This window comes from Anopheles merus, chromosome 2R, assembly GCF_017562075.2.
Source record: "Anopheles merus strain MAF chromosome 2R, AmerM5.1, whole genome shotgun sequence".
Classification (NCBI taxonomy): domain Eukaryota; kingdom Metazoa; phylum Arthropoda; class Insecta; order Diptera; family Culicidae; genus Anopheles; species Anopheles merus.
Genome location: NC_054082.1, coordinates 28,729,202 through 28,755,849, shown reverse-complemented (window position 1 = coordinate 28,755,849; position 26,648 = coordinate 28,729,202). Strand labels below are relative to the sequence as shown.

The window sequence follows — 26,648 nt, the reverse complement described above, 5'->3', positions numbered from 1 at the left end:
GCCTCTGGTTCGTGCAACTGTATTGGGGCAGCCTTTACACACGCGAAGGAATGTCAAACATTTTCACCACCACGCTCTCTGAGCCGTTCGAGTTGTGCGCGTGAGAGATAGAGCGAGAGAGAGAGCACACTCATGCCAGCGCGCGCGTGAGACGAAACGAGCGAGTGAGAAAGAGAGAGAGATCGAAAAAAGAGCGAGAGCGGCACAGCATCGCCGAGAGCGCGCTGAACAGCTGAACCAATACAAAAGCTGACGGGCCCGCAGCGCAACAAAAGAGGGAAAGAAACACACACAACCGCACATCCTCAACGCACGTCAGGCGAGGAGCAGCTCCGAAGAATACCGAAGAAACGCCAAACATTCTCAGAAAGACAGGTATCGAGTGAAGTCACAGTTTCCGCGTGCAGAGCTCTTTGGTGGTGTGGTTCGGTGTGGCCGTGGTTCGAACCGTGGCCGTCCCTTCCCGCAGCGGCCAGCGGAATCAGTGTGTTGTGTGGCGCAAGGTAATGAAGAAGTGTTTTAGGCGTTACGGCAACTGATCGCGTGTAGTATGCGTGCGCCATACACTGCTCCTCTTTGGAATTGGGGGTTCGCTTACCAAAAGATGTACCGCGGGTGCGGGTTGAACACTCTGAATTCCTATGGCTACTGTGCGAGTCATCTGTGCGTGTGTGTGGTGTGTGCTGCGAGGTGTAGTGTGTAAAATGTGTGCTACCGCAATTAGTTCCGTTACTATCTGCAATTGCTGGTGCGTTTGATCTTTTTTTTCGGGGGAGGAAAATGTACCTTTTTCGCTGGTGACGGATTTTTCCATAGACCGCGCTTTCCCGCAGTTTGCGCCAAGCGCGACCGAGCAGGCAGGGAAGAGAAGGTGTGTAAAATGTGGTGTAACTTTGAACTGGTTACCGGTGGACTTTGGACTGCTGATGAACTGCTAGTAGACTCTGTAGAGCGGTGTGTGTTGCGCGTGTGTGTGCATCGTAAAAAAACAGTAGTGTCTCTGTGTGCTGCGGTGTCTCTCGCCGAGTTGATCGCCAGCGGTAGAATAGAATGGTTGGTCGGTTGGTTGGTGATGTGTGCGCGCCGATCTACTGTGGCTTTGCTTTTCTCGCGTGTGCGCTCATCGTCTTCCCCGTAGTGTGTGTTGGTTGGAGGGTCTCTAGAAATTTCGGTTGAACAACAGCACGCACAGCAACGCCGATGTCACACACAATACGCATTGTAGGATGTGAAGGAGGAGGGAGGGTGGGGGCCGAGTTTGCGGATTAGCAAGCAACGTAACGACCACCAAAGGACGCACACACACACACAACACGCCGTGTGTGTCGTCAGTATCTTCTACCTTTACCTCTTTACCTTTTGGAAAAGTGATGAGCGTTTTGCACGGCCGCTAACACCACACCGTTCCCGGAACGGTTCCGGAATTAGCCCAGCAGTGTGTGTGTGTGTGTCTGTGACGATGAAAATCGGCAGCCCAACAGCAGCACATTTCTTGCAAACCATCTTCTTCTTCTCAGGCATAGAGGTCTACTCGATGAGCTCTCTGTGGTCTGCACCAACACCACCCTGTGCTTGGTGTGGAGGATTCGTTCGATTTTTCCCTCCGCATATTTCCGTGGCACTGTGTCCGAATCTAATTGAAGTTAATTGAAAGCTTGACTCTTGGATTGGATGGGGCCGCGACCGACCGCCCGCCAGCCGCACGGTGGTGGACACATTCTTCTGCCGTGTTTGTGGAACCAAATATGGATGCGGGGCGGGTGGATGACAGGGTGCTCTGGTGGTGTGGCGGTACACGCGCGTCACCAGCATTGGTTCCGTGTGCGGTGTGCGCGTTGTGCTCTAGCTGTGTGTTGCTCCTCGTTTTCGGCTAACTTGTGTCACGCATACACACAACACCACTTGACAAAAAACCAAATTTGTATTAGATATAGAGCACTAATGCGTGTGCACACGGCCAGTATTGTTCCCGCCTTGTGTAAGCAATAGAATAATAGAGTTTGAGCAATGATGGTGTACCAATTTGAGGGAGAGTTCAGTTAAATTTGAATACAACTAACACACAAACACACGCAGATACATTTTGGGGTTAAGAGGTTTTTGGTAATATGCAGAGTTGCGCATACAACACACAGACACACCCGTGGTGGTGTCACTTGCCTCATCCTCAGAACGCCCGTATCATTTCGGGGCGCAGAGGGTGGATCAAAGTTTTCCTTGCTTTCAGAAGAAGGAAGTGTTGCTGCTTGAACAGCCACCAACACACACTACACTGGGCAAAAAGACATCCAGCTCGAGGGCCACCACACACAGTAGGCCATGATTCTTTGCACTACTACTGCGCAGTGGGTAAGTGTTAGCTTTTCGAATTGCTGCGCAGAAGGCGAACCTCTCTACATCCGTGCGGTGTGTTCTACGATTGTTGTGTTGGGGTTTTTGTTTCACCTGTGGCAGCAAATCGTTTGATGGACGCTAAGGCGGTGCACACATACACACACTAGGAGGGGTGCTAATACAGTATGCAAAGAAGCAGCGCGTGTGGACACTTCCGGAGCTGCGTTGTGTCTCGTCCTTCAATTGGAGGGAGGTTCAAATAAGTTGTGGAACGTTTTCGTTCGAACACAACTGTCTTTTCGTCCACAGCAAAGCACTTACATCTAGAATCGGGGAATCGTTCGTAAGCCTAGAAACTGGCCTAGAAATGTTTAATTCGAAACCATGAAAACACGGCGCAACTCAGCGATAAATAACTGATATTTCAATTTGTCTCGTTTCTATTTTTTTGCAGATCGGATCGTACCCTGGAAACCAAGTATGGGCGACCCAATAGAAAACGGAAGACGAGCAATAATTATGCGCCCATTCAACAACTTGCAGCAGCATTCAGGAGAGTGCCAGAAGTGCAATGAAAAAATCCGGAGCAACCATCCTCACTGGGTGTGTTTCTGTGTGTGCGTGCACGTACGTGACAGCCAGCTGGCGCTATACAGGATCGCCAACGACGACGACCCCCCCCCCCCCCCTCCCGTCAGAGGGTGATTGCAGTCAATAATAATCGTGCTGGTTGTGAAGAAACCGGTACATTATCAAGCAACGCCCCGTCGCTACATCCTCCAAAACGCTGAGATGTGAATTCTCTCCTCGAATGCGGGGTGGCAAAACGCAGAACGACGACACCACTACCATCCAATCATCACGGCCCCCCCAACAGCTTGTTGGCAATCGCGTGGTACAAAAAAAAAAAAGAGCAAGAGAACCTGAGGACGAGGAGCGCACCCCTTATCCCGGTATGACGGTTCCGCGGGTTGCTGCTATTTCGTGAAGGAGAACACCACCACGAGATTTAAATGAGTTTTCGTCGCCCCACTGCTCCCCGTTGTGGAGCCGATGATGTAAGTATCACACACACACACACACTCTTCTCTAAGCAAATCAGTTGGTGGGGGGTTGGTGGTGCTAGCATCTCATGACTTTGCGCATTGCATTGGTTTAAAAAAAGAGATGGACAAAGGAATTAATGTGGGTGTTTTTGTGTTCTTACACACAAAAGAATTATTAATTTGTTTAGCGTTCATAAAGATTTTGTTGTAAAAAAAAGTTTGGAAGCAAAAACACGACGGTCGATCACGGTCATAAGCTTCCTTTAGGATCGTATGCCCTTTTGGTGGAAGATGGTGTGCGATATGGCATTACCTGTTACACACTGTGGCTGGAACAAGCAGCATCTTTCCCTTCTCATGTGTATGTACTTAAATCACCCCTTTCTTGTGGTTGCCAAGTATGTGTGTGTGTGTGTGTGTGTATGTTGTCAAATTACTACCAATTCTAGCTCTCGCTTACTGATAAGAATGTGCATGTGAGGGAGCGGATTATTTTTAGCCGTCTGTAGTTACGGCTGCGGCTAGCAACAGAGCATCGGGCGGGCTACTACATCATGTAAAATCATTAGATAAGCTGTCTCGCTCTTTCCCTCCCTACTTTTCGCTCTTTTTTACACACAGACACACACACACAGTCACATGCTCTCAACGGCAATGCAGGAACAAGCGGATCGAGGGAATAGGCCACAGGGCGTAGGCCCGTGGGACCCGAGGAAAACGGTTAAGAAAAGAGGAGTTTTGTTCGACGAAACAGGGAGGCCAGTAGTGTGTGTCCCTCTCTCTCTGTCTCTCTCTCTCGCTGTCTCTCTCCGTATGGGGAGTCCGCATTGCGCGTGCGAGAGTATATTTGTCTTGAGTGTGGTGACACCCTCGTTTAGGTCGCTTCCTCTCCGGGGGTGTCGTTTTAGTAGTATCGAACCACCAACCCCCCCACCAGGGGGTTTAGTAATAGTGTGTCCGGTTGTCGATGAGTTGACGATCTGCTCCTCATCCATCCGGGCTGGTTTCTCATATTGGCGGCGCGATGGTAGGCGCCGCGATTCCGGCCGCAAGATGTATGCGCGCAAATAAAGTTAAGCTCGCCGCTCTCGGGTTCGGGATGGAGCCGCGAGCAGTCGTGTAGGCCGTTTGTGCCGCCGAACGCAGGAGGAGTTTGTCGTGGGCTAGCTATTTTAACTTGACAGTTAAAGTATATTACACCACCGCCGGAAACAATGGCGAATTGGTGACGTACGGCGATGGGGTTCGTAGCAGTGTTGCGCACAAAGTGGGGCAGCCACACAGAGGTGGGACGAATATATATGTATTACACAAACACACACACACAGTGTGATGTGTGTGTGGGGCGATGGCGCCAGACATGAATCTCGGGGGCGATCTTTCTAATCGCGCGGCTGTCCGGAGGAGCACGCGAGAGATAACCTTGCCCATTGCCGATCCACAAACCCATGACGAAAAAAATCCCCCTTTCGGTGGCCAACACTAATATGTGTATAAGCGTATTATGGCTCGAGATCGAACCACGCAAGTCAGAAACCCCCACGATCATGCGCGCGCCCCGCGTTAGTGGGTGTTTTTAACGTCCGTTACTATCTTTGGTTGCAAACTGGAAGCTTCAGGCCGACGCGCTCTGCATTGTAGAATGAGCAAAAAAGTGAATACTTTTGCAACAACAAAAAAAAAAGAGCAAATATGTTTCACATACAAACACAGCAAACGGCGGTTTCCGTACCCAAACGGTAGGGAGCGAACCTCTCTCTATATTTAGTACCCAAAAACGGATATTGGGATCTGTGACTGATTTATGGATTAAAACATTTCCCATTTTCAAGGTTGCGCATCCCACACTAAGGCAAAAGTGCGGCGAAGAGAAGAGAACAATCTCTGTAAAAGAGCGGTGAAAGACAAGAAAGAAAGAAAAAAAAAAACAATCTCGCACAACCCAACCCTGAGATTCCACGATCATCTGCGATCCCACACACGGGCACAACGGTGTGTGAACCCCGCGTGTTGTGTGCATTGAAAACCCAGAAGTAATAGGAAGCGAAAAAGAGAGAGAGAGAGCGAGAGTAAGTGCGCACGCAAAAGGGCGAAATGGTGAAACACACGGAGCAAAAGAAGAGATTCCCTCGTGAGAAACGACACTTCGGGCAACGGCACAAAAGCCCCCGGAGGTCGGCCGAATCCAGTTCACTTTGTCCCGATTCCGACTGTTGCTGCTGCTGGTGCTGGTGCTTGGGTTGAGTGTGTGAATCTTCCCTCGCCTGCTCGCTCGCACGCTGGGATTATGGTCACGTCCGTCCTGCAGATCCCGTCCCATCAGCACACCATCATCATCGTCCGTGGTGTGTCCTACCGAGAAGGATGAAGGTGGTTGGTTTTGGCATTGTAAAACCGGCGGTGCGCGCGCGGCGGCGTTGCACAAACGTCAAGAGAGCACATCGTCGGTTGCGGTGTGGTGTGTGTGTGTATGTGAATGTGCGTGCGCGCGCGCGGTCGAGTGGGTTGGTTTGGTGGTTGGGCCCGGGATCGGTTTTTGGTTCTGCACCAACCAACCAACCCAACAACCATGGTGGCGCGAATGGTGGCGACGGGGACGGAGTTGTTCTCACGAGAAAATGTACAATTTTCTGGGAACCGGACCGATTCCGAGATGATTTCCGCTATCTTTCTACGCGGGGCCCCCGATGCGAACGACACACGCGCTCTTGCCCGCGCCCAGGGTTGCCTCTCCACCGCTTGATTGTCCCGCCGTAATGTTGTGTCTCTTACTCTGCAGCTCGGCGAAAGAAACTGTTGATCGTTTCTCAGTTGTTTTTGTTTTTGTTTATGGCCAAAATGATATGGAGATCATCATTATAAACAACAAAAATTGAACCTTTTGCGCGCCTGCTCGAAATGTTATTGCTGGTCCGTTGGTTTCCCTTCATGCTCACGGCACGGGAAATAGGCCAAGCAGGTCAGAGAGAGAGAGAGAGAACACCATTCTCCCCGACTGCATTTAATCATTGTTTATGTTGCAATCAGCACATTTTTATTGAATCTACCGGATGCTACATGATGATCATTCGATTATTTGAAGATTATTTGAATGTTTGAATTCGAATTAAAAAGTGCGTTTTACTGCTCTCTCTCTCTTCCAAAAGACCAACCAGTGTTTGAGGTCCTCTCCGGTTCGATCGGTGCCATCAAGTTGAGCCTTTAACTTATCATACAGCAAGAAAGAAACTGTGCTGCGGCCTATGTGTGATTCTTCGCCACGCCAAGAAAGATGGCCAACGGGGGGTGTGGAGAAGTGGAAGAAAGCAGAAAGGCAACGAAACAACATTCCATTCGCCTGTCGGAGAATGTCTGCGCTGCTGTCGGGCGCGCTGCAAATTCTGGACAGGGCCGACGACGGCACACACACACACACTTACCGCACTCACATTAAACCAAGAAACTCCAAATGGGGCCTGTGAGGGGCAAGGAAAAGAAATGATCCCACGGTTTGTGTGTCTCTGTCGCTGTGTGTCTGTCTGTCTGTGTACGAGTGTATGCTGCCCTTCGATGGGGCCCGTGCACATGCAAAATGGAGCAAAAACAGAGGGAAACACGACGCATGTCACAAAGTGAAGGGGGGGGGGGGGGATGGTGGCCAGAGATCGAACCGGTGGAATGTGTGTGCGATTTAAACACACGGAACGATTAGTGATGAAGGGTAAGGGAGGGGGGGGGGGGTGCCTTCGGATCTCCCCAAAATACGTCCGTCGTGTCATCCCATATGCGGTCGCGCTTGGTGTGTTGCTGCTGCGAACATATTTGCTATCATTTTATGCTTTCGGTGGTCGGGCGGGTTCGTTTTCCAATTTCTTCGCTCTCTGGTTCTGTGGGTGTGTTTGTGTGTGTGTGTGTGTATACTTTTATATCTTTTGCCTACACCCTTTTTCGGTTTCTTTCGCCCCGTTCGTTTTGGGGTTTGCGTTCGCCGGCTTTTTCTGTGGTTAGAATGTGGTTCTTTCTCTAAATAGAGAGGGAGGGAGAGAGACAGGGAGTGCCCAGTGTTGCGGTGGAATGTGTAGCCGGTTTTCATACACCCCCCCCCCCCCTTCCTCACGGGCCATTTCTCGAGCCTGCTGGTATGCTGGTTGTGTCTGTGTGTCCCCCTTTTCTTTCCTTCCTTCTGCACGTAGACATGACGGGAGAGAGAAGGTGGTGCTGAGGATCGCGCTCGATCGCCACTCTTTGCTGGGAGACTGGTGCCACCCATGGGAGAGAAGGTGGTGCTGGTGGTAACGGCGCGAAGGAGAGCGAAGCGCAAGCCAAGCCGCCGGTGGTTGGTGTTTAAAGGAAATTTATGAATGAACTCAATCCATTCCATCGGAGGAGCCTTCTGCGCGCGCGGCAAGTTCAACGAACTCTCTCTGCGCCTCGCTGCACGGCGGGACGGTAGATGGCCGTTTGAAACGAATGGTGTATTGCATTGGCGTGTTTCGTTCGATCGTTCGAGTGTGTGTGTGGGTCTGTGTATTAGAGGATGAGATTGTTCGATTGACACCAAGAAGCAAAGGAATGTTGAAGGATGGAGGGGAAGGTGGGAGACACGTTAAATGTTGCTGTGGTGTGGGCCCAACAGCGATAAAAATGTCTGCGGCGGCGATATGGTTGGCTTAGTTTATGCTAAAACTAATGCTAAAGCTTAGCAGCAATACCCGTGACAATTTTCGTGAAATTGCTTGAGAGCTTCCTTACTATGAACTATATTTAATTATCCATCATTTTATGGGTTTCTCATATTTACTATTCAGTGAAGCTTGGTCATAATCCTTCTGGTCATTAAGAGAAGTTCCGATGCGCACTACTCAACCCTCAATATTTGAGAAAGTAGCTGAAATCATTATCAAAGGCACAATAGATACCAATTTCAGGTATGGCCTTTTCTTTCTCCAACTGCATGATGATGGTTGCACCAAATAATCATACAGGGAGAGGTGCGGGTTAGGTACGCGTGTAAGGGTTATCGAAGGTTCAAACAAGTGCACTGCAGCGCGCACTGCACCTCATCCATCCACGCTGTTCTGTATGTAGTGTGCATTCAGTCGACTGCGTCCAATTAGAAACTCCATTCCAATGCAACGCGCAGCTCGCGGCTCAGCGGCGCAACCACACTCGAATGCCGTCCTCCGTTCCCACCTTCTTCCCATAGCCACACGCCACTTAAGTCACGCAATTGGATTGGGTTGGGTTTGGAGAGAACAACGCACGGAATGCGCTCCCCGATTGTTGCAGTTAATAAAGTTATTAATGGATTGCACCATGCATCCGCTGCGCGCTATCGCGGCGGTATTTATTTTTCTACCCCGCGCGCGTCTGGTGGCGGCCGGTCACAATCCGCCCTAGTATTAGTAGTCGTAGTTCTTCGACACCTCTATCTCGAGTCACAATTCGACCTAGTTTTTGAGCAAACACACAACCCAGTAGTAGTAGCAACATAGCAGCGAGCGACGAGAGGTTCATGTTCCGATTTTCCCCGTTCATTGGGTCCATCTTATCCCAGTGCGTGACGACGACGCGACACTTACGGCGATCCGTGGTGCGCGTCGTTCGGGGGGACGGTTTGCGCAAGCAGTGTATATTGCAGCAGGCTGTTTGCCTCTCACTTGCGGTTTGTGGGTCGGCGCATGCGTGCGTTGTTCCGGCTGGCGAAAGATGGATGGTGTATGTTGTGCTGTGTATTTTCATGACTTATTTCCTAACGCGCAGCGGACTGCTATAAACTGCTGCCGCTGCTGGTTGCGGGAGAAGGGCGAGGGCAAAGAATGTCTCTAAGTCGTGCGAGCGAGACTTACTTCCGGTTGTGGATGGGGATTCTTTTTTTCACTTCTCTTCTGCCGTCATCTATCATCTGCTCTCGAAATCATCGGGAGTAACGGGGGTTGTTCCGTTTCTTCCGGCAATGTCGAGACAACGACGGTTGGTTGTGTTGTGTTGGGAGTGTATTTCTGTCCCTTGGTTTTGTGTGTGTGTGTGTGCTCTGTTGTAAGAGAGAGAGAGAGAGAGTATGTGTCTGTTATATATTGCTGATATGGTTGCGAGATCATTTGGAAGCAATTGAAGTTAGCTTATTTGCATTTTTTTTTTTGAACATCTTTCTAAATATCTGGCAACTTGTTACCGTATTTGGTGATAATAATATGGTTTAGATTTTTTTTTTAATTGCCAATGTTAGAAAGGAGCTATTAAAAGGAAACTCTATCCATTCCTTCGTTTTACCCCATCTTTTATGAATTAGCAACTTATCCAGTTCCTCTTTTCTAACACAAACACGCCGCCGCCACGCTACATTTGAATAATGGGTGTGGGAATCGCGAGAAATCGTGTCGTCAACGCGCGGCGCATATATTTGGCCACATTCAATCATCGTTCACAAATTGGGGGAAAAGAAAATAAAGCATTCACTGGCTGTGTGTGTGTGTTTTTTGCGCTTTTCGTACCTTCCGTTTTTACACGTAAACCGTTTTGCTACTTGCCGTGGTTTTTTGTTTGCCAAAGAGAGAAAGTAGCAGCTCTAGCGGATTGGGAAAGGGGGAAAAGTAGTGAAACACACTCCGCTAAGGAAGGGAGGGAGGTCCGTCAAGCGGAAAGAAACTAGTTTGGGCGAGCCATAGCAAAGTAGTTACCTTCGGCTGGTTGAGAAGTGGCTTTGTGTTGGCTCTGTCTTATCCTTTTCAAAATAAACCTCTTTTACCTCCTTTTTTGTTTGGTTCAAAGCCGAGCTGACCTTTAACGCGCGAGAGCGTGCGAGCCCGGCTTTGAGCAGCCTTTAGCAAAGAGTTTTTGGGCATATTTTACACAACTGACTGTTAATGTGGGGCAAAAACCCTAAAAAATGAAGACAAACGCACTCGAAAAAACGGAGGGAACTGAAAAATAAATTAACGGGAAAACCCGCGTTACAAGATTAGATTCTCATGCATTTTTTTTTTGTTTGTGTGGCACCAATGAAGAGGGAGAATCAAGCGCGCGCACTGCCTTGCGTACGCGCACGGGAGTGGTACGGAGTGGTGGTGTGGCATGACAAAGCGGAAGTGAAGGTACTACCACTCTACACACACGCTAACAGTTTCGTTAAAACCTTCACGTGTGGTGATGTAATTGTGTTTGATTTAGACGCACACACACACACGTGAACCCTTGTGGGGTGCGATTTTCGCGTTTTTAGAAGATGAAATGTGCGCACAACTCTAGCGTTAAACGTGCGTCGGCTGCTTTTCGGACTCGACGATCTCTCTCTCCCTTTCTCACTGCTACTTTCTACTGCGCTTGCGTGTGTTTGGTCGGGGAAAAGTAAAATCTTTGTGTATAAAGAGACGCGGTTCGAATGGTGAAGGCAAATGTGTTCGTTCGTTCGTTCGTTCGTTTCATGCGTGCTTGCTGGTTTAGTTTCCAAATTTCGCGGAAATTTGCGAGCGTGTTTCACGAAGGGAGGTTTTAAGAGGGGGACTGCTAGGCTACCAACCAAGGAAAAGGAGTTGGCACGAAACAACGGAGCAAAGCGGCCTTTTAGAGTATACGCAAACAAGGTTGTAGGAGGTCCAACCAATCTCCAAAGTTCGATTCCCTTCGATCGGAGTAAAACTAACGGCATCTGTTTAAAATCATCGTAACATATCAAGCTGATCTCACTCAATTTTTTTTTCATTACATCAAGCTGTTCAAGGAGAAAAGCACATACTCGGGTGATCTTAAACGCCCAGAAATAAGCGATCGAGTCCGGATGAAACGCACGTATCTTTGTAGAAGTTCACGTATCTATGACTACAATGGAAGCAGCAAAGGAATCTCGTTTTATATTGCCCCAGGGTTGATCTTGCCCCCCCGACCAGCTTTATAATGCCTAGGTTGCTTTCGCAGCAGGGAGGGTTCCTATAAGGGTATTATAATGAAGGCAATATGACTAACACCTGAGGATTTTATGATAGGAAAGGTTGGGGCCGTATATAGGTTCTGAATGAATTAAACATGTGCTGTTCATGATTGCTCAACGCCATTGTTAATTGGTTGCCAGAGTACCAACATCTATCAACGATCACACTGTCGTGGACTAGTCAACAATCCGAAGTCGACTCCGATCCGACTCCGTTAATTTCGGAACCGACTACGGAGTGTAGGCCCACCCTGCATCATCCGGAGTCGTTCGGAATTATCCGGAATCTCCCGTGCTCCGACTTCAACCGACTCCGGACGACTCCGAACAACTCCGAACGACTCCGGACGACTCCGGATGACGCTGACTACCAATGACTCCGGACGATTCCTAACGACTCCTAACGACTCCGGACGACTCCGAATTCTCTAGGGTACTTTCCAGGGATGCTTGATGGTCGTTACTGGGGAGCGTAATTATACAACATCATCAGCACTTGCTCGTTAGAAGGAGACACGCAAACGCAAGGCTTCAGATAGGAACGGTAGGAGAGTGTGAGAGTGGAACCTATAGTGTAATTATTTGTGTAACTACCCTCCGCTCCTGGCGGTGTTTTGCTGAATATCATTTTCTATTTGCATTGAATGCATCATCATGATGAGGTGAGTCGACGACGACGACCGAAAGCAAAACGGTTTTACATGCGCTCGATAGATGTGTGCAAAATGATGGCATCTCCATATACACGAACCTGCCAGTGAGTTGGTGTTGTGGTTTAGAAAACATTCGCCAATTAGTAAACATGGGTTTTTCCACCTCATACGACTAGCTGCTTTCTCACACATCCGCAGCTTTCCAGCTCCCCGTAGCTTTTCCAACCGGATCGCCCGGATTTCCCAGATAATCACACACATACACGAGACGGCTCCTCTTGCTGCAAGGGCTGCCGCTTTAACCCTCGTTCTTCTATATGCCACGATTTTTTGGAAAGAAGATGAACTGGGGCGGGAAAGAAAGAAACTAGTTAAATAAATTCCCATAGTCTACTTCAAAGCCATTCTCTCCCTTCGCGAGGGAATTTTGTTGCCTTTCCCTGTCTCATAACCGATTATAACCGTAATTTTTCTCGGTTATGTGCTGGAAAGGAGGAGGGAGAAGGAGAGTACACCTTACCACAGACACAACGAAAAATGGGAAGCAAAAGGAAGGGTTTGCTTTATGAGGAATCTTTAGTTTTTCTCCCCTTTCGGTTTGAATGGGCGTCTGTTTGTCCGTTGCGGCCCCGTGTTCGGTGGGTATATTTAAAGCAGTGTTTAGCTGATTGACCGACAGCGTAATTGCTGCCAGGGTAAGAACGGTATTAGAAATCTCCTCGGCCAAGTCGTCTCCTCTTTTAGCTATTAGTACGTGCCTTGTGTGTGTGTCTGTGTGGATTTGGTTCGGGTCACTATTTTCACGGATGTGCCATTTCTCAGGCGCACGAGCGCGCTCGCGCAAAACTATTCGTCCGCGGTGTTTGGCGTCGTCGTCGTCATGTTCGCCTTTTATGTTTCGAAGATGGTGGAATGTCGGCGCCACGCTGCTGCGCCAAGTCGTTTGTGTGTCCATAGTTTGTGCGTTTGCTGGCAGCCAACGCCTCTGACCTGTGGCTGGCCCTGTGACTGGCCCGACGCGCTCTTCTCTCGGGTGCCGTCGAATGGCTGGAAATGGCCTTTTTTTGCAGTTGTCGCACCGGAGGTGGGTAGAGCTTGTCGTCGGCCTCATTCGTCGTGAGTCGGCGGCGGTACGTGCCCGTTTGTCAAACTTTCGTTGCCTTTTTTGGGGAGGCTCTGGGCCGGTTGAGAATCGCAAATGTGTGCGTCGGTGGTGGTTCGTTCGTTCGTTCGTTCGTTCGTTCGTTCGTATCCGGAACCAAACACTCTTCGCCACTATCTTGGAAACGGAATAAAGGAAGACAAACTACTGGCCAAATCACCATCGTCGTCATCGCCCTCTTCGCCAGTTGGCAAATAAGGCCTGTGGACAGTAGTGAGGAGCTGCGCTACTACCTCTGCAATGCATGGGAGGAAGATAATTGTGAACAAAAGTAGAGTGTAGTTTTTGCAAAGCAGCAACAGCAGCTAGACTTTTTCTGATTCATGCTCTGCCCTCCTGCCACACCATCCATGGTCATTCAGTCGTAGCTGTTTGATGTTGGTAAAAACCCACGGCCAGATTGAAACGGCCGCCCTCGGCCTGACCAAAGACACACTACCTACAAAGACAACCTTCTTCAACTATTATTTTGTATCGTAAGCCGCACATACCGGGCAGGCAGGCAGCGCGTGCGTTCAAATATTTGTCACGCATTGCGCTTATCGCAGTCTGTGTGATATGTATTCTGCTTGAGACATCTCCTCTTCAGCCTTTATCTCTTCAACGACCCTGGTTGAAATATATTACAACACTTCTTACAGCAGCACGGGGGTGAGCAAAAGGTATAGAACGTGTCTTCTTCGTCGCTCGCTGTTCGACACGGACAGTTTGTGGCAGTTCCACCTGTGTCTGTCTCTCACGGTTCCGATTTTACGACGGCACGAGGACACACGGGCGCGCGTGAACATGGTTTATGTTCATGTACGAAGGTTGTTACAACACCAACCCGATAGACAACGACAGACAGACACCGAGGGTAGAGAGAGAGAGCGGATAGAAACACTGCCGACAATGTTGTCTTTTGGTGCGATAAGGTGTGGCGTTTTGTTTCTTCCCCCCAATGTCAATAGTACCTGCTCTTTGGCGCCATTGGCCTGGACTGCTGTACATCTCTTTGCGTTGATTGGATTTTAAGCCTTGCTGACACTCGGGGTGGATAATGTGGAACCAATCGCTACCTATCGTTAGCAGCTAGCTAGATTTAAGATCCGCTTTCTTGCTCTTACGCAATGACTTGAACCGGAAGTTGCGAATGGCCCATCCAGATTCGAAATGTTTGATGTCTCCTCCAAACACAAACAAGCAGAGCAAAAGGGAGCGAAAGACTCTATGAATGACTTAGTAATCAACAACTGTCCCAGATGTTGGTTGGACTCATCATGATGGACTGGGCTGCTGCGACTCGTCTTATCAGGGGGTTAACCGAACCCCGCGCACGTAACCTTTACACCTTTAACTTTAGAAATCTCCTCGGTTTGGCCTGGCCTGCTCATCTGCCAGCGAACGGGGTCAGCCTCTAATCTTTTGTCGGCCAGCGGGTTGTTGTGATTGGACGAGCAACGACGTGATTCAATCAAGAGCAGCCTCCTTTCGGGTGGTTTAAATGACGAGAATGGGTGTATTCAGTTCGCATTTCCAGTGGCGGTAACAAACAAACAATGTTGCTGATAAGCGCAATACAACATTTGTTTCTTCAATGGTGTAGTGTAGTGTTGTGCTGTTTGGATTGTTAGTCCGATTCCAACTCCGGCAAAATCCGAACCACTAGTTCTGCGCGAAGTCGGAGTCGTCCGAAGACGTGCGGAGTCGTCCGAAGACGTTCGGAGTCGTCCAGAGTCGTTCGGAGGCGTTCGGAGTCGTCAGGAGTCGCTCGGAGTAGTTTGGAGTCGGAGTCGTTTAGACTCGGCCGGAGCCAACCAGAGTCGGAGTCATTTGGAGTCGTCTAGAGTCGATCGGAGTCAACCGGAGTCGATCGGAGTCAACAGGATCCGTCCGGTGCAGTGTGCTTGTGATCAGGCATTTAATTTCGTTGTCTTTCTTTTTCTTTCACTTTGCGCGTGTACTTCGCGGCCTACAGACCTTTGTGTCGGAAGCCGACTACGGAAGACTCCAACTCCAACCGATTCCAACTCCGGACGACTCTGGACGACTTCGGGCGACTCCGGACGATTCCGGACTACTCCGGACTATCCAGACGACTCCGACGACTCCGACGACTCGGACGACTCCGGACGACTCCGGACGACTCCGGACGACTCCAGACGATTCCGGACGACTCTGTCTCCGAACGACTCCGGATAATTCTGGGCGGACCTATCTTCCGGAGTCGGTTCCGAAATTATCGGTGTCGAATCAGAGTCGAATCGGAGGCCGTTCCGGATTTTTACCAACTTTACCCATCACTAGTGTGGTGTTTGTGTTTGTGTGTGAGGTAGCATCTATCACCATCCTTCTTGTTTAGTAGCAGCCTTAGAGGCACAGCTTTAGTGCTTATGTGCCACGTTTAGTTTGCCATTATCAACCCGGTCAGTCATTCCTTCGTGTACAGATGATGATTGATTTCATGAGATCGTCGTGTGCGCCTTGTGCATTGTTTACCGTCGGTCTTCAGAACAGTGTGTGCGCGCCGACCTTTGGAATTTGCTCTGCTTTGAAGCACAATAAGTATGGCGCTGCTGCACTTTAGATTGCGCGCATACTTATCAGTTATACACGAGCTCCTCACACAGAGATCCAAGATGCATTTATTACATTCACTAGCCAGGCATGTTCTTTCCACCCACCAGCAGGACATACGAGAAGAGGAGTGCAACAGGAGCGCACACAGCATCATCGTGTGTGTGTGTGTGTGTGTGTGTGTGTGTGTGTGTCTGCGCCCCGGACCTGTGTGCAGTAGACGTGAACGATGATGATGATGCACACGACACACGCGATGCACATGAATACCGCGGGCGTGCGGTGTGCATTTCATGCGTGAACGGAAGGGGAGAGCGAGACAAAGAGGACGGGACAGGGTGAGGGGAATGCGTCTGAACACATTCTCTCAGGGTTTGGCAAACCACAAGAGACGCGCCGTACTTATCCCCACAGAACGTCCGCGAAGAGAAGGAAGAACACACGGGCGATACAATCCTAGGCACAACTCCACACACACACACACACAAACGGGTTAAGGATTTGATGCCGATTAGAGCGAACGAGAGGGACGAAAAGCGAGCGAGAAACGATACCCCTGCGAAGAAAGAGAATTAGAAAGGAGAAACCGCAATAGCGCGGCGAACGTAAAAGAACGAGAGAGAGAGAGAGAGAGAGAGAGACAGAGAAAGATAGAAAGAAACGGAGCGACAAACCTCCATCGGTTCGCGGTAGTGTGATGTGGGAAGTGCGAGAGCGAGTCAGCAATATGCGCCTTGCTGTTGCTGCACCACCACCACCACCACCACTACTGAGCACGGTTGGCGGTTGATTTCATTCAGCTTTTTCAACCGTCATTCATACGGCCGGGCGACGACGATGTACTTTCTGCCTTTCTGCCGGCGCAACCACAACCCCCCCCCCCCCCCCCGTCCGGGCTCACATAACAACCGTGCCCATTCATAATTTTTGCTTCATTCATGGGCTGCTCGAACGATGTAGGGAGAGAGTGTAGAGAAGGAGTCGCCGCTCGTTTTGGTTGCTTTGCCCCTGTAATGCAATTTTCCAAAGCATGTTCTGTGCTATGTATGTAGGCAGTCTCGTGGGTATTTAAATATCCAATCGTTTTTTGGGGGTTAGGCGGAAAAGAGTGTCCCTTAAACCTTAAATCTTACTCAGGATGATGAAGAAACCCCACAAGAGAGAGCCCCAGCGTTTTATCGTTAAATGTACAACCACAGTCCAACGTGCGAGGATCGATCTCCTCGCGCATTGGTGTCTTAGGGTTCGTTTTGTTGCAGTTAATTTGTAACTATTATTACGTGTCTCGAATGCTGTTGTGCCTGCTATTATTTATGCGCCACCAACACACACACTCACACAAACACATATTTTAAATCTCGTACGCCCCAAAACTAATGAGCAATTATTCAGTTTTTTGACTCCTTTTTCGCTCTGGCGCGCGGTGTATTGTTGTACGCTTGGTAGAGGATGGCGCCTCCGCGACGATGGCTCTCCACCACAGCGAGAACCGTGCCCTTCCCCCCTGCTCCCTCTGCTGAACCCCGTGCTCCCTCCGCCAGCAACTGAGAACTGTAATTTGTGTTTTTAGTTCGATCACGTTCAACGTGCACATCATAATGCTGCCCACCACCCATCACCAGCGAAACCCATCATAAAATAATGCCGACAAACCTCCTGGGAGGGAGAGAGAGAGAGAAAGGGGATGAGAGGGACTACAGGCCGCAGGAATGCACGTAGCGGATCGGTGTCGCCGGTGCGGATTTTGGGATGAAGGGGTGAGGGACGAACGATGGATGGAGGGGAAAAAAGCGAAGAAAAGTAATTTTCTTGTGTGGCGCCCGCTTGCTGCACATGATTCTCAAGATGTATCTCGCTCGGCTGCGGGTCCTCCGCTCGTCTCTTGCGGCAAGCGTTGAAATCTTGAAATCGGCATCAGTTGATGGCAAACTGCCGAAACACAACGTGATTGGGTGAAGATGCACTATCCCGGAGGTGGTTACAACCCTCCTCTCAGTAACCGTGGCGTTATAATTCATTTTGCTGGGTACAGTGTGGTCTCCAATTGAGGGCATTGAAGCGATATTTGCTGTGGCTGTGGCTCTTTGGGCTATAATATGCAGGATGTAACACCATCACCACCACTCCCCAACAAGCAGCCATCGGGGCGAGTTAAACTATGAATGTGTATGGAGATGAATCATACTTTTCCGTGTCACGACCACCAGCCACCACCACCACCCCACAGAAGGCTTTAGTTTGAACAAAAATCACAGTGCCAATCAATGGCATGCCACACAGAGGCCACAGATGGAGGTTAGCCTGCCTGCCAGGAGGAGAAGCAAGAGACGAAGAAGAGGAAGAAGAAGCACTGGATCGTGTCATGGCACACGCAAACTTGTTTCCTCACCCGGGGGGTCTGCCCGAGGGGGAAACGAGTTTCTCGGTGCCTTTGCTGTGCGGCGTCAGAGAGATAGAGAGAGGTGTTAAAGTGTGGCGCAAGGGCCTCCCGGAAAGAAGGGACAAGTGTGCTGTTTGTGTGTGAGAGAGGGGAGTGAAAACTACATTCCAGTGGCGCGCGTTTTACCGAGAAACTTTAAATCCAAAAGCGCCGTTGCCGGCTTTTCTGTTGTATGTATGTACAGATAGATATATCTCTCCCTGTGTAAGTAGTTGTGCGGCGATGATGTGGACGGACGGACGGGGACCGGCCACGGAGTCACGTAGTAGTCGATGGTCAGGTTTGAAATGGGTTTTTTTTCTCCCCCTCCTCTCCCTCCCCATACACCCCATAGCGTGCGTGTATATTAAGTGCTATGCAAATTTCAGCTCGATTCCGGTGAAAACCTTCGTGAAGTACACTTCTACCACCACCAACCTACCCTCTGGAGTGTTGTGTGACTTATGTGTATTATAACACGCCTGTTCGTCTGTTCGTTTGTTGGTTGGTGTTTTTACTTTTACACACATCCCCTAGGAGGAAGTTGATCGTAATTAGTTGTTTGTTTTATGTTTCGTTTGCTAACAGTGTGACAGCGGTGAAGGGTCCTGGTTTTTGCCATTTCGGTTCCTCATTGTAAGCAAGACATTTTAGGCGGGTTATTTGTTGGGGTGGGAAGGTTACATTGTCGTCGTCAACGCTTCAACTCCACCATCCGTAGACAGTTTCTTTGAATTCGCTCTCGCGCGAAAGGGATCCGATGACGCGCATTCCATTCGCATCAGATCAGCAGTTTTGTGCTGTGTGCGCCGCCAGGGTTTAGTGTGCTGCGTGTGTTGGCGGCCTCCAATAGGCCTTTGGTGTTGATGATCGCATGCTCGAGATTACAGTGTGTGTGTGTGTGCCTCTTTGTACGCAGAATGTCGCTTAGTCATAGGCGTTACGCGGTCGATCGGTCACCGCAGATATTCGCCCATAACACATAACCGCTCATCAGTGTGTACTCTACTCTCACACTGTGGCAGTTGTGTTGTAGGTGTTGGATGGTTCGTGATGGGATTCTATCGAAGAGGAGGGGGGGGGGGGGCTGAACACCTCACCGTCTCAGTGTCTAAGTAAGACACAGTTATGTAAGCAAACCGGTTGTCGGCATTGCCGAGGACGAGTTTTTGCGTACCGAGTGCGCGCCACAGACACAGACTCTGTAACACACAAGCGTGCGGTGTATGCATGATGATGAGAATTATTCCAGACCTTGCTATCTGCGGCCGCTTTGCCTCTTAAAGCTCTTGCGCAAATGCTAAAGGTCACCATCACTCATATAATTCGTGTTCTTATGGCTCACTCGTTTTGTATAACACGACACCACCACCCGTTCAACGGACGATCCTCTTAAATGTGTAAAAACGAGACTCAGCTTCGCATCTGTAATATCAAAATTCTAACACATTTATTTAATTTAAATTGTTTTTATAATTTTAAACTCCATCTGGAACAAGTTTTTCGCGCATGTGTCTAATGTTTTCTCTCTTCATTTTTGTCTATTTGCAGAATCATCAAACCTTTATCAGGGCGCCGTTTTGACTATACTTCCGGTTGGTCTTTTTTTTTTTTTGGCGGCGGCATGTACAACGTGTGTCACAAATGTTCTGAGGGCACAGGAACCTACCCTCCAAACCGTGTGCCATGAATGTGGATCATTGAGGGGCACACACGCAGTAAGCAAACATCATCAACCAATATAGCAGCGAGTGAGCCACCTTGTGTGCTGGCGCAGAGCATATTTTCGGAACCCGTTAGGGGGGGAGCCTTTTTTCCCTGTGCCCTTTACAACATTCCCTGCGCAATGGGGTTTGCGCATGTCTCTGTGAATAAGGGGGAATGTGGGGGCTCTACTTCTAAGAGAGTTGACTTGTTTTTACACAGTAAACTCTAGCGGAAGTTGGCTCCAGATGTTTCTAAAATGTGTGTCACTGCATCTGCGTGTGTGCGCAGTTTGATTGGACATACATTGTACACCCCACACTTGAGAAACGATGATTATTTCATTATCAATCGGTGTATTGATTTTCTTACAATGCTTTTCTAGCATTTTCTTCTAATCGTTACACAAACGGTTGCTTCATTCCTCCTCTTACTCGTTCATATTACTTTTCTCTCCCTCTCGCTCTCGCTCTCTCCTCTCTTTGTCATGGTGTATTACTCTCCCTCATACCACACACCATTTTGCGACTGACTGATCCCTCTAGCTTAGATCGCTCTGATGGATGATGTGCATGTGCCCGCGGTAGTGTTGGCGTGGTGTGTGGTAGTAGTAGTGGTAGTCGGAAGCGTGCGCGGTACTGGTTTTGTTGTCCGCTGTGGGCCCAAGCGCAGAGGCGCAGAGGGGGACGGCAGTGGCGCCGCCGCTTTTGATTCAGGCCTGTGATAGTACGGCAATTTTCTGGCGTTAGTTCGTGAATGAACATCGTCCAGTCTACACCACAACGCGCGGGGTGCGCTGTGTTGCTGATCGCCACAGCAGCCCCAGCAGCAGATCCGGGGCCAGTTTCCAGTTTGCCAGTCGTGTGCATTCCATGCTCTGAAGTGGTGGGGTGCATAACAAAAAAAAAAAAAAAGGAAATGGAGTAGAAAAAACAAAAGGAGATGTTTTTGGTTCTCCACCAGCAGCACCATCAATTCTCCTTGTAGTAAATTTCTCTTTGTGGCCCTCCCAGTGTCGATGAACGATCAAGCGATGAAGCCGCCAGATGTACCAACGAAAGAGACAGGAGGTACGAAGTAAGAGCAAGAGATTAAAGAGATACAGGGAGAGCAAGGAAGAAAGTGCAGCTTTATAAATCGGAGCAAAGGTCCGATCATTATCGATCCAATGTATAATATCGAAGTGTGGCCGCATGAGAGGGCCAGAAACCGCGCAAACCGCGCGCGTGTGTGTGTGTGTGTGTGTTTACACGAGGGTGCAACATTCCAAAGCCCTCCAGGCGGTCCGTGTGTGTGTGCGGTGTGCTGCGCGCACCAGTTAAATCAAAAGACCATCACGTTGCTGCTGGTGTGCTGCCAATCCCCCACCATCCAAGCAGTCGCCTCCAAACCCTTGGATTGGTAGTTGAAGTGGTGGTACACCACCAGCGTGTGTTGTACTGTAACGGCATTCGGCTTCGGACTCCTTGGATCTCCTCCTTCTGGCTCTTGCTTCGCTCCTATCGGTGTTCAGCTGTTGTGTGGCGGCATTCCTCCGGCTCGTTTGCTGTGTCGACCAACGTCTTTGGTGGTGGAGCGCGAACCCTCTACAATGTGTGGAACCAGCAGGGGAAGTGTGGAATGTTCGAGTGTGTATCAACAAGCTCGCGCGAAGACGCGCAGAGAGAGAGAGAGAGAGATAGTGGGGTTGTGGAGTCGCCCGTGTGTCGTGAATATATGGTGGGTTATCATCATACGACCACCACCATCACCGACCGACCTGGCGGTCGCCCAGTTGTTGGCTTTCACTCGGCATTACCATGATCATCTTTATCATCATCGTCGTCGCCGTGTATTGCTGGAGAGGGCGGAAGGGCCCTGCTGGCGGCAGCTGATGGAATCTTGTCCTTTTGAGGAAGATGGTATCAATTTTTAGATCGCTCAAAGACAACCCACTACTACATCCATCCCACCTTTCCCCCCAAGCGGCGGGGACTGCGCGCTATGAGAGAAAGAGAATCATTCATAAAAGTCATTCAGCGGAGGGGACTGATCGTGTGCCACTCGATTGCAGCAATCTGGGTAGAGTGTCATGGGGCGAAAAACCACCTAACAGGAAAGCGGCACCGGGGTGATGGAAGCAATACAGGGGGCGTAGGGAAGAAGAGAATCAGGAATGTGGGGGCAGGGCTTGCTCTTTTTATGGTTGAAAGTGGGCGCCCGTCGTCGCTTCCCCCCTTACACTGAGCGATATTGGAAAAGAAAGTTATGCTGCTTTGGTGGTATTGGTGTATTATTTCGTCTCGTTGCTCTCTTTGCTCGCCCAACACGAAAGACACACACGATATACAGTGCGGGGGGGGGGGGGGGGGGGGGGAAAGCAAGGCAAGGGGGGGGGGGGGGGGATTGTTAGTAGGGTGGCTGCAGTTTATTTAGAACGGGATATTGTAGTGCGCGCGTCCCTCCTGACGCACGACTGCGCGAGAGTGGCCGCGAGTTCCACCGGATGTTTACTCTATATACATAGTGTAGAGGTGGGGGGGAATGGTTGAAGAGTGTGAAGGGCATCGGAAGGAAAGTCGACAAAAAAACTGCACACACTCACACTGACATGCGAACGAACAACATGATCATCATCGCTGTAAAGTAGTCCAGAGTCCGGGTTGAAATCGTGATTGGCAGTCCCCCCAGCCCTCTCTGCTCTCTTGGCGTGTAAATTGAAGCCTCATGCCTCATGGTGGTGGTACTTTCATTCACAGATTTCTGTCCACTTTGTTGTGCGCTTCCGAAGGGGGGGGGGGCACAAATGCGGGAAGTAAAATAAGAAGCACGCAAAAGGAGCGTGTCGTTGAGTAGGCTGTGCAGCGCTGATTATCTCAAGCTAAATGGGCAGTGTGTGTGTGTAAGTAGGCGCCCATGGGTTTGCCGCACAGAGGTCGAAAGTACAGATACGGAGCGAGGAGCCGTGACCCATTCCCTGGTGTGTTGGTTTGGGTGTACGACGTGCAATGACGTCCTCTTTTCGGTGCGGTAAGACGGGTTTTTATTTTGCTTTATTTTTTTTCCTTCTTCTTAACCTTTCACATTCCAGCTTGTGTGTGTGGCTGGATTGTGTTTCTTCTCAATACATTGTAGCTTGAGTGCTGCTGCTCCATGGCGGATGTGCCTTACATAGCGCAGAAAAGGAACGCGCACCCGTGAAGAGGAGCAGTGGAAATGTGCTGCTGCGCCTACTTTGATGTTTCGAAACGTGGCGATGTGTGGTGGTGGTGTGGTGGTGCCTGCCTTCAAGTGAAGAAGGGGAGAGCATTACCGACCCGCTAATTCATGAATTTCCTGTTCGTGTGCGTGCGTCCGTGCGGTGATGTATTGCTGCATCTTGAAAGGAAGTCGTCCTGCTTCGCGGCTTATACCTGCAATCATAATTTTGACACATTTTTAACGAGAAAAGCTCCGCACGGGTGTGTTATTTTTCGTCCAGGTGTGGAGGAGGAGAAGTAGCAGGAGCAAGGCACGATCGCCGCTGGTTTGGTTAGCGCGCGGGTATAAAAGCATAAATCAACGGTAATTGTTCGTCGATTACATTTTAATTTACACATCATCATGAAGGGGGGAGGGGGGGGGCATCGGTGTGCGCGCAGCTCGGATGGAACCGAATTTTCTTGCTTGTTGGTGGTGGGTGATGCGTCCTTCTTCAAGCGGCAAAAAGGGAATCGGCGAGAAAAAGAGAGCCAAAGGCCACCACCGGCGGCCGACAGCTTTATCATTCGAAGTTCGTGTGTTTGTACCTCCACCATGCAAAGGGGAAAGCACATGAGACCCTTCGATGAGCACGAAATTGTGTTTCTTCTTCTTTTTCCCCGTGAACGTGGGACCGGTAGGAGGCGGCAGCGGCGGCGGCGCTAATTAATGGTTCAATTTGTTGTAGAGCGCGCCCAATGCGCCTGGACCTCTCTGGCGGTGTCTGGTCAGCCACTGTGACTTGTGTTTTACAATATTGTATATTTGCTTATTTATACACATACACACACACGTACACCACTGACCAGGCCACTTTTCCTCCCCTCTCTCTCTCTGCTGTGCTGGCTCGTTTAGCTAATTTTTCTTCTCTTCTTTCAGCTGCTAAATCTAATCAGAAACACCATCCCACTGCCACCCGCCCCCTGGTCACCTTCTTGCGATCGCTTCGATCATCATCAAGTCCATTGAGGGTTGCTGCTGGTGTTGCTGCTGTTGCCGTGTGCCTCGGCTCTCCACCTAACGATCGCAGAGGGCCAGTCGGGGAATGGACAGGCGAATTTCTTCATCAATTAGCCTGTCAGCTACACCAACGGCGCGCGGGAGGAGTAGCTACGTCGTCGGCGGGTGATGAAGAAGGGGGGGTGGAGGATAGAGAGAGAGTGCACATTCCATTCGCGCAGCAGCAGAGCTCGGTGGATGGATGGAGAGCTGTTGTTCGGATGATGGCTTTCCCGACCCCGGAACGCCGCAACCATGTTGCTGCTGATGCTGCTGCTTCTGCAACCCTTCATCGTGTGTGTATTTGCTTGTAACTGCTCATGCACGTAAAAACACACAACACTACCCGAGACTCGAGGTGTTGGTGGTAGGTTCGTGTTTAAGGGGAGCGCTTCCTTTTTGGCCCCAGCTCTGTGAGGCCCAGAAGAAAACTGCTGGCCAGCCACGAAATCAATTCGCTGGCAACAGACACACCGCTCCTGGTAGCAGCAGCAGCAGCAGCAGCAGTTCGTCGACCCGCGCGGGCACGACGTTGCATTCCATTGGTGGAGCAAAGAGAGAGAGAATAGGGCGGCTGCGCGCCTGTGTGTCACCACGCACACAGCTCCCCAGTGAAACGAGTCTCTCTGTCTCTGTTTCGGTGCTTTGTGTGTGTGTGTGTGGTGGTCGTAGCCATTGACTTTCTTTGACCGCGAAAGCTCCCAAAGCCTGCGCAGACATCAATTCTGGCGATAAGAGGGAATAGCGCATGGGAACGGAAGCAGCAGACACACGGGGGAAAGGAGTGGTGGACTCCAATGGGTTCCCTTTCCTCAAGAATTTCTCCCAATATGTCCCGTTTCGATGTGTGTGTGTGTGTGTGTCGGTGCTGAGATTGAAGTGTTGATGGTGTGCTGATCATCGTTAAAAGTTGAAGGACCCACCGATCCTGTTTCTTCATGTGTCTGTTGATTTGGTTGTGATTTAGTCGTCGGGATTGGTAGGAGAGGGTGTGTGTGTGTGGATGAAATGTAATCACAGAACCGGTTTTCATTTTCGATCTGACTTATTTTTTTCACAAACAAGTGAGATCACTTTGAAAGCTGATTTTGTACAATTAATTCAACGAGACCCAAACCACACAAATCAACCACACCCGCGTCATGTTGCCAAAAGGAATGGGAAAAATGAAGTGAGAGCGAATATACAAAAATATGTGTGTGCGTGACAGCAAAATGTTGGTAAAATTATGAAGATTGGTGATCTATGTAGCAATACATACTTAAAAGAAGCAGGTGAGTATATTGATCATCATCATCAGCGCTTTTTTTTTTCTTCTTTTGCAGATACAAAAAAACTTAAAATTAAATCCCAAAAAATGATCCCATTAAATGATCTTCGGAAGAACTTGTGGCACAACGATCAGCAGAGGACTCGAGGTACTCAGACACGGACATGCTATATATTAACCTTAGTTCCTGTACGTGCTCCTTCACCACATTCTTCATCCAGGTCCCTTTATCCTTACAGGGTTTAACAGGAGATCCCATAGTTGTGGGACACTTTGTTGACTCTTTGCTATATGAAATGAGCTTAATGTAATGGGAATTGAACTCTATAGCACTCTTGTTAAACAAATCCAATAGGAATATACAAGGAGCATGTCCAGAAAGGGTGACATAGAGTCCAATTTCCACCATATGAAATTTATTTCCCATAAGAAAGAGTCAAGGAAGTGTCCCACAACTATTAGAACCCCTGGAAAACCCTGTATTGGAGATTTCGTTTGACTTTTTTGCTCTCGCTCTCAGTAGTAGGCAATGCTTTTTTAGCTCGCACAACGGCCGCCCGGGTGATGATGGGTCACTTGGATGGAATGCACAATTACCCTTGCGTTGTCAATCAATCAATGAAGTCATACTGCGCTGAACCTGAGACTAGCTGCCCCTCTATGAAGGGTGATGACGCCGATGATATGAAGCCGCTGACAAAGGGGGGGAGGGGGGGGGTGTTCCGATGACTAATGATTGCGTCTCAATTCGAGTACAATTTGTTGCCGTGCTGTCATATTGAAGAAACTGATTGAATTACATCACTGCTTGAGCTGTTAATCATTTAGTAAGTTACTGTGCAGGAATTTGAAAGATGGTGAGAAAAGCAACAAGCATTTCTGACATATGAATGGAAATGAGAAAATAAAGCCAAACAAGAAAAAAGCACTTCAAAATAACAAACTTGCGTCCAAAATGAGAGGCGACGCTTCTTTCTCGTGCACCGCGATGAAGGGTGCAATAAAACTCTCTGTGTTTGCGGTGTATGGCCATCGAAGGTGTGAGAGACCGCCCCCCCCCCCCTGTCCTCCCAATGTTTTCGGAATTCCAAACGGCCAGCAGCAGCTGATGGAATGCGCGCCACCCTCTCGATCGCGCTTCCCTATTTTATTCCACTTTAAAGCAAACACCATCACCACCCCTCCCCCCACCCATCCTAGGTCAACCGTTATGCTGCTGGCAGTTCGGTGGACGAAGGTGAGGTTAGGAATTTAAACTATGCGCTTAAACGGGTTTGTATCTTCTTCCCCCTTGGTCTAACACTTTTGGCGTACGCCGTTAGTGTACGCCAAAAAAATGAAAGGGGTTGCGGTAAAACAAGACGGAAGGGACTAGAAAAG

General features: G+C 49.5%; 2 long non-coding RNA genes across 3 annotated transcripts; both read left to right on the top strand.

The window, feature by feature from the left end:
* Positions 1–22,094, top strand: LOC121587759. 2 transcript variants are annotated; one of them, XR_006004104.1, is made up of 3 exons: positions 1–503; positions 2,789–3,392; positions 5,213–11,063. It is a non-coding gene; the product is annotated as an uncharacterized LOC121587759 (long non-coding RNA). The 2 variants fall into 2 exon arrangements; XR_006004103.1 differs by lacking the exon at positions 5,213–11,063 and adding an exon at positions 19,628–22,094 and having other exon boundaries at positions 2–503.
* A 72-nt stretch (positions 22,095–22,166) lies between these two features.
* On the top strand, positions 22,167–26,223 carry LOC121587760. Its single transcript, XR_006004105.1, has 3 exons — positions 22,167–22,789; positions 22,851–23,323; positions 23,879–26,223. It is a non-coding gene; the product is annotated as an uncharacterized LOC121587760 (long non-coding RNA).
* The last annotated feature ends 425 nt before the right edge of the window (positions 26,224–26,648 follow it).